This window comes from Carassius carassius, chromosome 30, assembly GCF_963082965.1.
Source record: "Carassius carassius chromosome 30, fCarCar2.1, whole genome shotgun sequence".
NCBI classification, from domain to species: domain Eukaryota; kingdom Metazoa; phylum Chordata; class Actinopteri; order Cypriniformes; family Cyprinidae; genus Carassius; species Carassius carassius.
In genome coordinates this window covers 12,849,515-12,863,299 of record NC_081784.1, presented here as the reverse complement: position 1 = coordinate 12,863,299, position 13,785 = coordinate 12,849,515, and the positions used below count along the sequence as shown (strand labels likewise).

The 13,785-nt window shown below is 40.3% G+C and overlaps 1 protein-coding gene across 1 annotated transcript in view; it reads right to left on the bottom strand.

Annotated features, from left to right (window-relative positions):
* Positions 1-13,785, bottom strand: part of LOC132110313 (regulating synaptic membrane exocytosis protein 1-like) — a 45,151-nt gene that overhangs the window by 19,960 nt on the left and 11,406 nt on the right. The window lies entirely within an intron of this gene.

The following is a 13,785-nucleotide window of genomic DNA, read 5'->3' as shown; positions in this document are numbered from 1 at the left end:
ATTTTAACCTTAACCCAATAATCCCTAAAATTACTAATTTTACTTTAAGTACGTTTCACAGTCCCAACAACCCTCAACTTTTACCAGCAAATTCAATTTTTTTTACCTAATAATCCCATAATCCCATAATCCCATTTAACATTTTTGTCTAACAGCCCCACGTTTTACATTTTACCAGCAAATTTAACATAGAACTTGATAACCTGATAACCTAATTTGATTTTTTTTCATAATGCCACATATTTATTCAGATTATCAATTTGTTTTTTGTTTTTTTCTGATTGTTAAACTCTTATATTTTACCCACAACTCAACATTTGGTTACAATGCTGGTAATATTAAAACTGACCAGTTTCCAGTAAGTTCAATGATTGATCTTTTTTTTCTCCAAAATTCATCTCACAGAACAGAACCAAATACACACACACACACACACACATATATATATATATATATATATATATATATATATATATATACACACAGCCCTAACTGACCATGTGCACATGGCGAAATATCAACTCCAACTGTAAGATATGGCTTTACTGGGAAAGTATGTTGCTAGTAAGCACTTAGTTATTCTGAAGCTAATGAAGTAATTGAATACAGTATCATGATTTTTCAAAAGAGAGAGAGAGATACAAAAATCTATGGTGAAACATCTATACTGTCTGTTTCACAAACTGCAATGGAAACTATACCACTAAAACCATATTTCCTTTTCCCCATTCCAGCTCTCTGTCGCAATCTTTCCACCATGTAGGGTCATCTCAGACATTCACTCGAAGACTACATGAATCTCTTTCAAAAGAGTTAAACCAAACAAACAGTGACTAATAAACAAAATTAAGGTCTTTATTCACTGACATGACACATACAACACATATCCAGCATTTTCCCCTGTCTAAACAGCACTGAGGTCTCAAGCATGAATCTATCCAAAGTTTTACTTACGCTAATGGGGTCTCCCTCACAGACTCCTCCGCCATGACGATATCATGTGACGTACTGTAAATTAAAATAAGCAACCTACATAGAGAGTTAAAAGAATATGCTACCTACAAAATGTGATGAAAATGTGACCATCCATGCAGAACGTGCCCCAGAGAAAGACAACAAGATGATCTGAACACCTGCCCCCAGTTCTAACCCCGGTCTCCCTCCCCCTGTGCACCCCTACTGCTCTCCTGTACATCAACACTGTCACCAGTGAACATCCTGTGGGTCAAAGATAAACATAAAGGACAAACCCCAACACAGCAGTAACAAGGTTGGAACAAAGGCAAGATGTTCCAATTAGAAAACTAAATCAATTGCTTTTTCACAGCCAATGAGACTTAAGAGTTCAATTCAATGCAACACAATACATTTATTAAAGGGACAGTTTAAATTTGAGAATACAGAATGAAACGGCAAACACCAAAGTTGTGCATAACTCTTTTTGTATTATAAGAAATATACAATTACATAATAAACACAAACAAAGAACTATTGAATAGATTCTATAATTAAATTACAAATATTTCAAATGAATACAGCTATCATTTAAGATTATAACATTCACCTTAACTGAGATACTGCCAGATATTTTTATTTGAATAATATTAGATTAATATTTTATCTAGTTTAGCTAGATTATCATTTAAGAATGCAAGTTGTCTCATATGTCGCTCTTAAATATCAATCCATCCATCTCAAGGGCTATTTTTTAATGGCATGATCAATATTACAATACTAGTATTAAAACAATTTCATGTGCCTAAATTAGGAGAAATAACGTCTCGGTTACGTATGGTAACCCTCGTTCCCTGAAGGAGGGAACGGAGATGCCACGTCGGTTACCGATGAATATGGGATATCGCTTCGATAGACCAATCTACTTTGAGTGTAAACTAAACGAGCCAATGCACATTGGCATGCAATTATTGCATCCAGCTGCCGCTGATCACTGCGTGAATATAAGAAGGCAGCAGGTGCAATGCATTCCAGTTTTTCGCTGAGGAGCCGAGCCGGGGACCCGGCAGCTCAGCGGCGGTACAGCAACCATGGCGACTGGACGTGGCGTCTCTGTTCCCTCCTTCAGGGAACGAGGGTTACCATACGTAACCGAGACGTTCCATTTCAGTCGGTCACTCTCGACGCCACGTCGGTGACCGACGAATATGGGATCCCTATCAAAGCGCCATGGGTGCTGCCCCTTCCAGTGCCCTGTGCGAGCCGCCTGCGCCCCTATTAGGTGTAGGCCGGGGCTCAGAACAAGTAGCTCCACTCACCACTGTCAAAGCACTACCTCCCTGGGTGAGATTGGATAACACTGGGAAAACTGCTTAGGCTGCTTAGGGTGATGGAGGATCTCAACAGGGTCTACAGTACGGACACTCTAGAGCGGTTTAAGCAAGCCGAGACTAACTGGGGCCTCTCAGTGCCACTACCTGTTTGAGGTGAGAACACAGGAGGATACCGGCTCTACACGAAGGCTATAGAACCTAGCGAACGTGTTAGGGGTCGCCCAGCCCGCAGCTCTACAAATATCTGTCAGCGAGGCTCCACGAGCCAGCGCCCAGGAGGATGCAACAGTTGAGTGAGCTCGCAACCCGAACGGGCAGGGCACATCCTGAGCCTGATAAGCTAGGGTTATGGCATCCACAATCCAGTGGGCCATCCTCTGCTTAGAGACGGCACTCCCCTTCTGCCGGCCTCCGTAACAGACAAAGAGCTGGTCTGAGGTCCTGAAGCTTTGTGTCCGGTCTACGTAGCACCTTAATGCTCGGACGGGACAAAGCAAAGCCAAGGCTGAGTCTGCCTCCTCCAGGGGCAGCGCTTTCAGGTTCACCACTTGGTCTTTGAAGGGTGTAGTGGGAACCTTGGGCACGTAGCCAGGCCGGGGCCTCAGGATTACCTGGGAGTCAGCCGGCCCGAACTCTAGGCACGAATCGTTGACCGAAAATGCATGCAGGTCCCCTACCCTCTTGATTGAGGCCAGTGCAAGCAGGAGCAGAGTTTTCAATGAAAGAAACTTTAGCTCAACTGAATGCAAAGGCTCGAATGGGCCCTGCTGTAGTGATTTAAGCACTAGAGACAGGTCCCAAGAGGGTATACAGGGGGGCCGGGAAGGATTTAACCTCCCGGCCCCTCTAAGGAACCTGACGATGAGGTCATGCTTACCCAGAGACTTCCCATTCACGGGGTCATGGTACGCAGCAATAGTGGCAACCTGGACTTTGAGGGTGGAGGGAGACAGCCTTCGCTCCAACCCTTGCTGCAAAAAGGATAGCAGGACCGCAATCGGGCATCTTTGGGGGTCTTCTCGGTGAGAAGAACACCACTCAACGAACAGGTTCCACTTCAAGGCATAAGCGTGTCTCGTAAACGGTGCTCTCGCTGAAGTGATGGTGTTCGCTACCTCTTGGGATAGGTCACCTAGAACCTCCGCGTCCCATCGAGGGACCAGACATGGAGTTTCCACTGGTGCCAAATGGTGCCCCATCTCTGAGTCAGTAGATCCTTCGTCAGAGGAATTGGCCAAGGAGGAGCTGTCGCAAGGAGCACTAGGTCGGGGAACCAGGTCCACGTGGGCCAATACGGCGCTACTAGCAAGACTTGCTCCTCGTCCTCCCAGACTTTGCACAGTGTCTGTGCGAGAAGGCTCACTGGGGGAAACGCATACTTGCTTAGGTCCCGCGGCCGGCTGTGTGCCAGTGCGTCCGTGCCGAGAGTTCCCTCGGTCAGGGAGTAGAACAACTGGCAGTGAGAGGTCTCTGGAGAAGCAAACAGGTCTACCTGAGCGGCTCCGAACCGTCTCCAAATCAGCTGGACCGTCAGGGGATGGAGTCGCCATTCTCCCGGGAGCATTGCTCGAGACAGCTCGTCGGCTTGAACGTATTCAAGCAGGCTAGCACCGACCGCGCACGTTCCTCTGTGAGGCGTGCCTTCTGTTCGACCAAATCCAACTCCATATCGATCTGAATGGCATAGCAGAGGCTGATGGTTCGCAGAAGCCAGCAAGACGGGCTGGGTAGCGCTGACCAGGCACTTAAAAACCATACAAGCGGGACCAGCGGAACCACAGCCGTACCCGCAGTGGGGCAGCGAGGTGGAACACAGGGACCCAACTCGGGCGCCTTGTGAGCAGGCCAGAGTGTGGTGCGAGTGTGGGGTGCAGGGCTTACCTGGTTCCACGGGTTGGCAGAGGGTGCGTGAGTAGGGCCTTTGTTGACGCTCTCGAACCGCCCACTGCTGCCATCTGGCGAAGAAGGAGGATGAGTGAGGTCCGGAGCTTGGCCGTCCGCAACTCTCCGTGCCCTCCTGAGACCCAGAGAGGGAGAAAACTGCTCTCCTGTCGAGATTTCCAGATTCTCCGCCTGGCCCTCCTCCAGGGGAGGGAGAGGTTCCTTCACCATCCCCCAGAAAGCAGCTACCTCTCTCTGGGTCACCCGTCCCGGGGCCTCTTGCTCTTCTGCTCACCGCCAAGTTTGACGGGGGCTGGGACGGGAGGGGCAGCCTGTCTGCGCCCAGCTCCACGGCACCACTTGGAGGCTGCTGCAGATTCGGCGCGTGAGCAGGGGCGGATGCAGGGGGCTGCCCTCGGCGACGAGCAGGCTGGGGCACTGCGGCCTGCGGGCGGGTGGAGGCAGCAGCTGCCCGCCGGGGCAGGATGTGTCGGATCGCCTCAGTCTGCTTCTGGGCAGCCGAGACTTGCTGGGCCAAGTTCTCGACTACATCGCCGAAGAGGCCGGTCTGGGACACGGGGGCATTGAGAAACCGGACCTTGTCGGTGTCCCTCATGTCTACCAGACCCAGCCAGAGATGGCGCTCCTGGACCACTAATGTGGACATCGCACGACCCAGCGAACTCGCGGTGACCTTCGTCGCTTGGAGCGCGAGGTCAGTGGCGGTTCGGAGTTCCTTTAGAACTTCTGGGTCATGACCACCCTCGTGCAGGTCCTTCAGTGCCTTAGCCTGGTGCACCTGCAGTAACGCCATGGCGTGCCAGGCGGAAGCAGCTTCCCCGCAAGCCATATAGGCACTGCCGGTCAGACCAGACGAGTGCCTACAGGCCCGGGAACCATCACCCGTTGCCAGGTAACGACCGCACCCAGAAACACACGGGTGAAACGGCATCCTTATAAGGACGATCCGTCGTCTTTACAAAGACGCACCCGTGAAGCTCTTTTAGAAAAATTTGCTCTTTAGGAAATGCTCTTTTAGTGCTGAGGCGCACAGGGGAATAGGCCGTTTGCAACACGACAGGGGTAGTGCAGCCTGAAGTGTGCAATCCACTCGACACAGGAACGACCGCAGCTGAAGCGCCATCTCGCCATCTCGCCAACACACAAAGCTTCCGAGAGCGTGCTGAACTCGTAGTTCACAGCAAACACAGTTGAGCAGAGCGATACTAACGCTCGGCTCAGAAGCGAAAAGCTGGAATGCATTGCACCTGCTGCCTTCTTATACTCACGCAGTGATCAGCGGCAGCTGGATGCAATAATTGCATGCCAATGTGCATTGGCTCGTTTAGTTTACACTCGAAGTAGATTGGTCTATCGAAGCGATATCCCATATTTGTCGGTCACCGACGTGGCGTCGAGAGTGACCGACTGAAAGGGAAAGAGAGACACAACATTAGAGTATAGAGTTAAGACAAATCGCTCAGCTCAGATAAGTTAGTGTTGAAAATATTTGACAAGAATATTTTTTATTTATACAGAAACTTCTGATTATTCTATAGACTAATGGCAAAAAGCATAGTTTGATTCAACATGGAGGTCTCTTTTGAAACCCTAAAACTTATGTTCATTCTCATTGCTGGTTATAGAAACAAACGAGACATAAAAGAGATTTTCTTTGTCATTTTTCTTTGCTAAAGGTACAGTATAACCAGAAAAAGGCATTATAATTCCAAAAGGTTTGAAATAAGATCCAAATTGCAAGATTGTTGCACTCTTCTCATCTCAATATTAAGATGCAACATTCACCTTTCAAACTTTAAGAACACAATGACCTTTACTTCCAGCAGCTCCAATGAACAATGAACCACAAAGTCAACGCTGAGATGAAATTGAGCGGCACTAGACTACAAAAACCTTTCAGCACTTTATGAAAACCATGAGAAACAGAGACAAACATTGAGCTTGGCACTGTAAAAGAACATATGAAAGTCCTTTGTGCTCTGAGCAGTAAATGATATTCAGGAAAGCAGCCCAGGCTTGCCATAATTGAGATAGCACATAAAACAAAGACCATTAAGTGAAGCACAAGGTTATACGAAAGTGAACCACAGCTTTACTTTACTAGCACAAACCCCTCCTCCCCATCACAAATCATTTGCTTCTTTTTCTCTCTTTCCCTCTCATCCAGGAATAGGAGTAAACCTTTTGTGAATGCAAATCAGGCACGGAGTCTGCAGGAAATGGTGAGCAATTCACACAGGACTCCAACTTTAGCTTAGAACTTGGTGTAATTAAGGTATGAGGAAGCTCTAATTAATGTGGTAAAGTGTGCGGATACGGAGGTAAGCCGGCGTGGAGATACATGAGGTGGGACGTGCTTTTACGCCATTCTCCCCTACTTCATGACTGCTGGTCTCAATGGCTGCTGATGTTGTCGGGCGAGCACATGGAAACGTCAATGATTAAATATTAGTCACTCGTACTAACACTCACCATGACAGGAGCCACAACTGTAACTCATTGGCTGTGCACAGCGTTCCTGCGGAGGCATTGGTGGGGCCTACACGCTGGCCCATTTATCATATCCGCTAGGCCTCACGGTTCCCTTCATGGGCATAAATCCACCTTATCTGTGCCAGGATGTTGTATGAAAGGACAGACGAAAGACAGAGATGTAGTGAAAGTACTGCTGAGGTTTAGAGTCAGTGTAAATTCAACATCATTCACAGGGAATGCCGGGACAAACGTCTGTTTATGAGGAACAGCGCATGTTGGCAGCCTGTGATTGAGCCATAAATGCAGTTCACAGGCACTAGCAGCTCCATTCATCTTCTAACATAAGAGGACAGATCTGAACACCACTCACAGGACATTTATCCTGTGTTCAACAGAAAAAAACAGCTTGAAACAAAAATGCCAATACACTAAATAAATAAAGATGCTGACATTTGATATATATATATATATATATATATATATACAGTATGTGTAAAGCTTCTATAAACATTTTCATATTTGGTCCCACTTTATATTAAGTCGCCTTAACTATGTACTGTACTTACATTTAAATGAATCATTTGGTACAATACACATGTGTAGATATATGTTTTTACATTGTACTTATATTTTAAAAATACCCACACGTAATTACATCTGTAATTAATTTCTGTAATTACATTTATAATTACACTGCTGACCCATCCCTTACACCTTAACCCACCCTTAAACCGACCCATACCACCAAACCTGTCCCTAACCTCACCTGTATCCCACCTCAATAGCAGCAAAAGTGATTTGCAATACTATATGAACACAATAAGTGCATTGTACCTATTTTTTGATGTAAGTACAGTACGTGCTAGTAGTTAAGGCCACTTAATATAAAGTGGGACCTATATATAGATACAAATAGCAACATGTAGGAGCACATGCACTTCTCCTAGTGTACTCAAAAATAATATTTTGAGAAGATAAACAGTTAAGCTTTGGACAAACATCCACTATTATCTATAGCATGAAAGACAAGTAAAAATGTCCCGCAGTTTCTCTTCCTCTTAACATTTGCTTGAATAACAAACAGGCGAACTCACAAGTTCAAGTACCTTAAGTATCTATGAGAAAGAAATGTTCTCATTACTCTTGATAAAAATGGGCTAAATTTAGCCTCTTAAATGAACGCAGCACTTTCACAAAATTGGTTCCATGAATTTAAAGGCCTCTTAAGATATGGCAGCCACTCATGTTTTGCATTAAACAGTTGTTTAACTGCATTTTTTTTAAAAATGTTTCTGCTTATAAATCCAGCAAAGCGTGACTTCTACTTCTCACAAGGGGACCGAAGTCACTGAGGCCAAACCTGGAGATCAATGTTTGAAAGTAAGCAGAAATCCATCAAAATACACCATTTGAAAGCATAAGGAACATAGTGAGAAAATCACTCCCTTCCAATTTAGAAATTAAACCCTCCTTCCAGACAGAAGCAGCACCATGCATGATTGATTTCAACAGACAGACACCTTAAAATAAATGGGGTTCAAATGAACTGAATTATTTGAGCTTTTGATTTTGCTGTGCTTATTATCACATGGAAAAATAGTCACCAAATTGGAAATTCTTCTTTTGGGCCCCGTGAGGGCTTAAAAAGGGGAAAAATCCATTGAGAGAGTAGAATAAAACAAATGTTACTCCATTTCTTAAATGTCAGTCATTTATAAGAAGGTTTCATTAAGCTTATGCACTTATATTGAAATTCTGGGTGATACAAAAATCTTTTTTTATATTATGGCTGACAACCAGTAAATGCCCAGTATGAAAATTGTATAACATTGTCTAAATTCAATAAAAATAAAACACTAAATCAATTATTTTAAAGGCTGAATGTAAATTTAAGCATCACAAAAACATAATAATGTACAATCTAAAAAAATGAATATTAATTTAGAGATTTGCTGATTACATTTAACAGCACTATTCAATTATTAGTGTTTTTTTAAGATTAACTTGAAAATGAGCATGTACAATTAAACATTTTTAAACATAAAATAAATGTAAAATCATCTGATGACCAAACTGCTATTTATATATTGTGCATCCCAAGTCAAGGAGCATATGCCAGTGAGGAACAGCAAACAAAAGACAAAAAATCATTCACCTTATTGATTGTCTTGTTGGTTATTAGATTGTGCACATTATTGACTAAGTTTTAAACAAAAAAAATCAAGCATTTCTACAAATTATTATTTAGCTCTGACTTCCTCCTCACAGTTTGTTACCACTCTGTCTCATACTGCTTAAATATCCGGTTTTGACAATTCTCCAGGCAACGCTGTGGATGCTCAAGGTCCGGCCTCAACATGTCTGTTGGCTCTAGCTCTTCAGGACTGGCTCGAGTACAGTTTGCCATTATTTCTACTCAGTCAAGCACTGAGGCTGAGGATGGGGGTTGCCATCCTCTGAGTGGCACCATATGGTACCATGAGCAGTGCCATGGCTGAGTCCCGCCTCCACCAGAACTTGCCCACTGTGGAGAGTGTTGACAGTGCTGCCCCCTGCTAACCCCACAGACCAGCCATGTAGCAAAGCTATGCTGCGGTTTCCCTCCCACATTCCCCCTCTCAACCCTTTCAACACCAATTGTGTCTCTTTCTTTTTTCGTTTCACACACTTGCAATGGTGCTTTCTGAAATTGACCTGATTTTAACTAGTTTTTCTCTCTTGAGTGCTCCAGCAAGACAAACAAACACACACCTCTCCTGTTCTCACTCACACTCGGCTTTGAGGACTTTCACATCTCACTCTTTCATGTTTAGATTTGTGTATCATATGATTCATTGTTTTCTCTTTAAGAGAAAATTAGCCATTCCATTCGACTTTGGAGACTTATGTAGGGTCCCCACCCCTTAAAAACTGTACCTTTAAGACAACGGCACCATAATCCTAGTGGACATTTTTATGCTTAACATGGCTTATGCATTAAATCATATAAAAAAATCTAACTTGTGCAGAAGAGCCAAGGAGATGAATGCAACACACAAAGTTTATGTTAAGCGTTTACCTCCCACTGTAAAATGATAACTGCAATTGTTATGTTAAAGAGCTATTTCTACCTGTTCTCAACCTTAAATTCAGTTTTGCCACCACTTTATAGACTACACATTTATTGCTGCAGGGATTTCAGTCTGACTAAAAAGCAATATAGAAATCACACATATTATATAGCCTATATCAATAATAAAATTATATAAGCTATATATATATAACAGATTGCAGTATATATAGAATATTTATTTGACATAAATGAATGTAGTGAATTATCATTGCATTGATGCATTTGATGTTGAATGTTGAACATGATACAGATGTGATACAGATGTGTGGTGACCCAATCGTACCATGGGTTGATTTTAATAAAACAAATTACATTTTTCTTAATGTTATATAAAGGTCATATTGCAGCATTGAAACTACTTTAAAAGTTTTGCTACTCTTCAAATTTATTTTATGTGTAGATTTTATTGTTTTACTTTCATCCTAGAGCCAGAAGTTCAGTCTTAAAAACTGAAAATCACAAATGAATATAGTATGACAATATTCCATGATGAACTAAACAAAAAGTAGCCACTAATTTTGTATTATTTTATTTGATTTATTTAGCTTTTTTTCTGTTCCTCAAACTAATTTCCAACAATACACTCAATTCTGTCCCTAATAACATTTGATCAGAAGTTAGTTGGTTACCTATGAGACAAAAGTTTCAGTTAACAGCATGCTTGAGATAAAATATGAGTGATATATTTAATTTCCAAGCAAGCTGTAATTTGATTCTGCCACTTTATTTAAAAAAAAATGTTTAATTTTGACCACAGAATATAATAAAAATAAATTAATTTGAGATTATAAAAAATACATTTTGGTGGAAATGTGTCATTTTTGTAATTTTTCTTAACATAATGAACAATTCTCCTATAATGCATATACTGTATCAGACATTAATAGTAGGAACTATTACGTTTAGTAAATTTAGGCAGTTTAAATAAAAAAATTATGTGTGTATATATATATATATATATATATATATATATATATATTGTAGAATATGTATATGAGTGCATTCTAAGTAAAGTCTGTAAAAATATGTTTAATATGTTAAAAAGGCCTATGCCAAGATATTACACATTTTTCTAGATTTGTTTGAGTATTCACATATATATGTCATACACAACAAGTCTCACTAATTTAATAAAAGTCATAAGAATTATAATTTTGACTCACAGGCTATACAAATCCACTAAAGCCATGATATGCATCAAAAATAAAAAAGACCCCCCCCCCCCCCACCCCCATTGTTACGAAAGCAAATCACCTGTTCCTGAGCATTATGTAATATCAGCACTTTCAATCACATGCCCACATGCCCAGTGCAGACACTAGATGACACAGAACACAGAGAAGGTCACATGATAATAATGATGAACACACAGAGGAGTGTTGTGCATGTCACATGACCAGCCGCTGCCTCCCATAGGACAGGTAGAGAGAAGCAAGTGTACAGCGGTGTCCTCATTATGCCAAACTGGAGATGCAGAAGAGAGTCGGGGGACAGATGTTACGTCCTCTCTGCTCTCTTAAAGCAACAGTAACACTAACATCCAGTAAGCCAGCCATAGCTAACTGCAATATTCTTTCCTTCACCCTCTTGCTGTTTGCACCTTTATTACAGCATTTCTTATTTCTTTTTTTTTTTTCAAAAGTTTCCAATCCCCTTCACAGATTTCCTAATGGGGTTCCTTTCTAGCACTTTTTGACTAAGAGCTTTTTGCTGTCAAGAGCCTCTACTGTGAGTGAGTGAGTGAGTGAGTGAGTGAGTGAGTGAGTGAGTGAGTGAGTGAGTGAGTGAGTGAGTGAGTGAGTGAGAGGAAATCTGCAGCTGTTACATGAATATATCAGAACTTTGATATTTAAATAGTTCACAATGAAAATTCTGACAGTATTTACTCACCCTCATGTCATTTTACACTCATAAGAATTATTTTCCTGCACCAAAAATATATATTCCTGTTAAATATTCATGTTATTATAAAAATTTCCTGTTATTGCATTTAGGTTTATTGCCATATTAGGCAATTTCATTTCAGATGCAGATTCAACATTCAGTAAATACAAGCAATACAATAATACATACATAAAATAAAAATTCAACTTAGAGAAAAAAAAAACTAAACAAATTTGTATTTACATAACTCTAAACAAGATTATTTTTGTTTGTGAAAAAAATAATAAAAAAACTATTCATTGATAATCTCACAGAACTGCTGTAACCAGATTGTCAATGAACCAAAGTCAAGAACCAGATTAGTCTGATTTGTGAACAAATCGATCATTCAGATTATTTATTATTATTATTATTATTATTTTTAACCAGGTCAAATGATTTATTAAAAAGATCTGGCTCAAAAAAACTATTCTTCTCCAAACCATTTATGACTACTTTTACTTTATCATTAACACACCAATGAGAGCTAGGGAAAATTTTAAATTATTAATAAATAAAGATTTAAATTCTGATCTGTTTATCAGACAAGCTTTTGTATTGCTTTAGAAGCTCACAGTTCCAAAAACATGACACACAATGGGATTGTTTATGATAGAAGTTGGTTAGCTGAAATTATGCATTTATATTTAACTCAAGTAATTACACACACACACACACACACAGATTAATATATATATATATATATATATATATATATATATATATATATATATATATATATATATATATACACACACAAATTAAGAAGAATATATTAATCTTATAAATATTCATATCAATATATAAATTAAGAATAATAAAAATACTAAATACCAAAAATTAAATAATTCTAAATATAGTTTTTTCTTAGGTATAATGCTAAATATTTTTCAGGATGCTTACCAAGAACTACAGTGTAAGTGGCCTGATGCTGTACAGTGCCACCAGGACAATAACATTTCCCAGAACCCCCTGATGACAGCAGCAGATCAGTGCCGTTAAGACAGTATCCCTTTAATAATGAAAGGAGCTGAGCTTCAAATTCACAAGCAAGTGACGGTGAGCGAGAAAGTGAACTGAAAGGAATATCGATATGGTAAAAAAAAAAAAAAAAACTAGGGTTATGGGGCTCTATATTCCCACCAATCTACTGCGTGCGACTATGAAAAAAATACCCAATCAGCATATTTGTGTTTGAGCTCAGGGGTTTCTACTTACAATGTGTTTTTTCAGAGTAGAGTAATGTATCACATATGTTAATCAAAATCCACTTTTCAATACACCACAGTTTTGTTCAGTTCCAAGTTATGCAAGATCAGTGTAGACAGCTTCATTGATTATAATTCAATTTTGTGAGATCACAATGAACTAAGTTGAGCGACAGGTTTAATGATTATTAAGGGAATTTGCATATGTGATATTGATTTATTACAACAGTTCAATAAACAAGAAGTTAATATTGAGTGACTTACATTATTTGACTATAATACTAACACTAGGAATCGAGTAGGTCAATTATTCAATTACCCATTCATAGAGACGATCCTGAATGAATCAGCTCTTCAAACGAATCAATTGAATGAATGATTCTGTGATTAAATCAGTGACTTGCTACCAACTAATGACAGTTTAAGTTTCATTTTTAAAGTATAATTTCAGTTACTTAAATCATTTACTCAAAATTATATATTTAAACATTAATCTCAACATGAATTTAAGTGCACTCATGCCATCTTCGAGCCTCATTAAACGTCTGTAAGTATACCTACTGTGCATGCTACTTTTGTGTACTTCTGTGCCACCTCTGTATTGCATATTAATTTTGTTAATACTGATTTCATTTGATCGGTAACTTATTCTTGTTACTCTATTGTTTTAATTATACATTTTTAAAAAGCATATAAATATACACTTTTAAATTTGAAGAATTTTTTTGAGAAATACTTTAATAAAGTTTGAAAAAAATGGCATAAAAAAGGCCCTGTAAATCACTTTAAGGAGTCAAATATCACCTTGTAATGGGAAGCAAATTTTTGTTATTGATCAGAAGGTGCTCCTAATTTTTTTCACTGTGCTCCTAAAAAG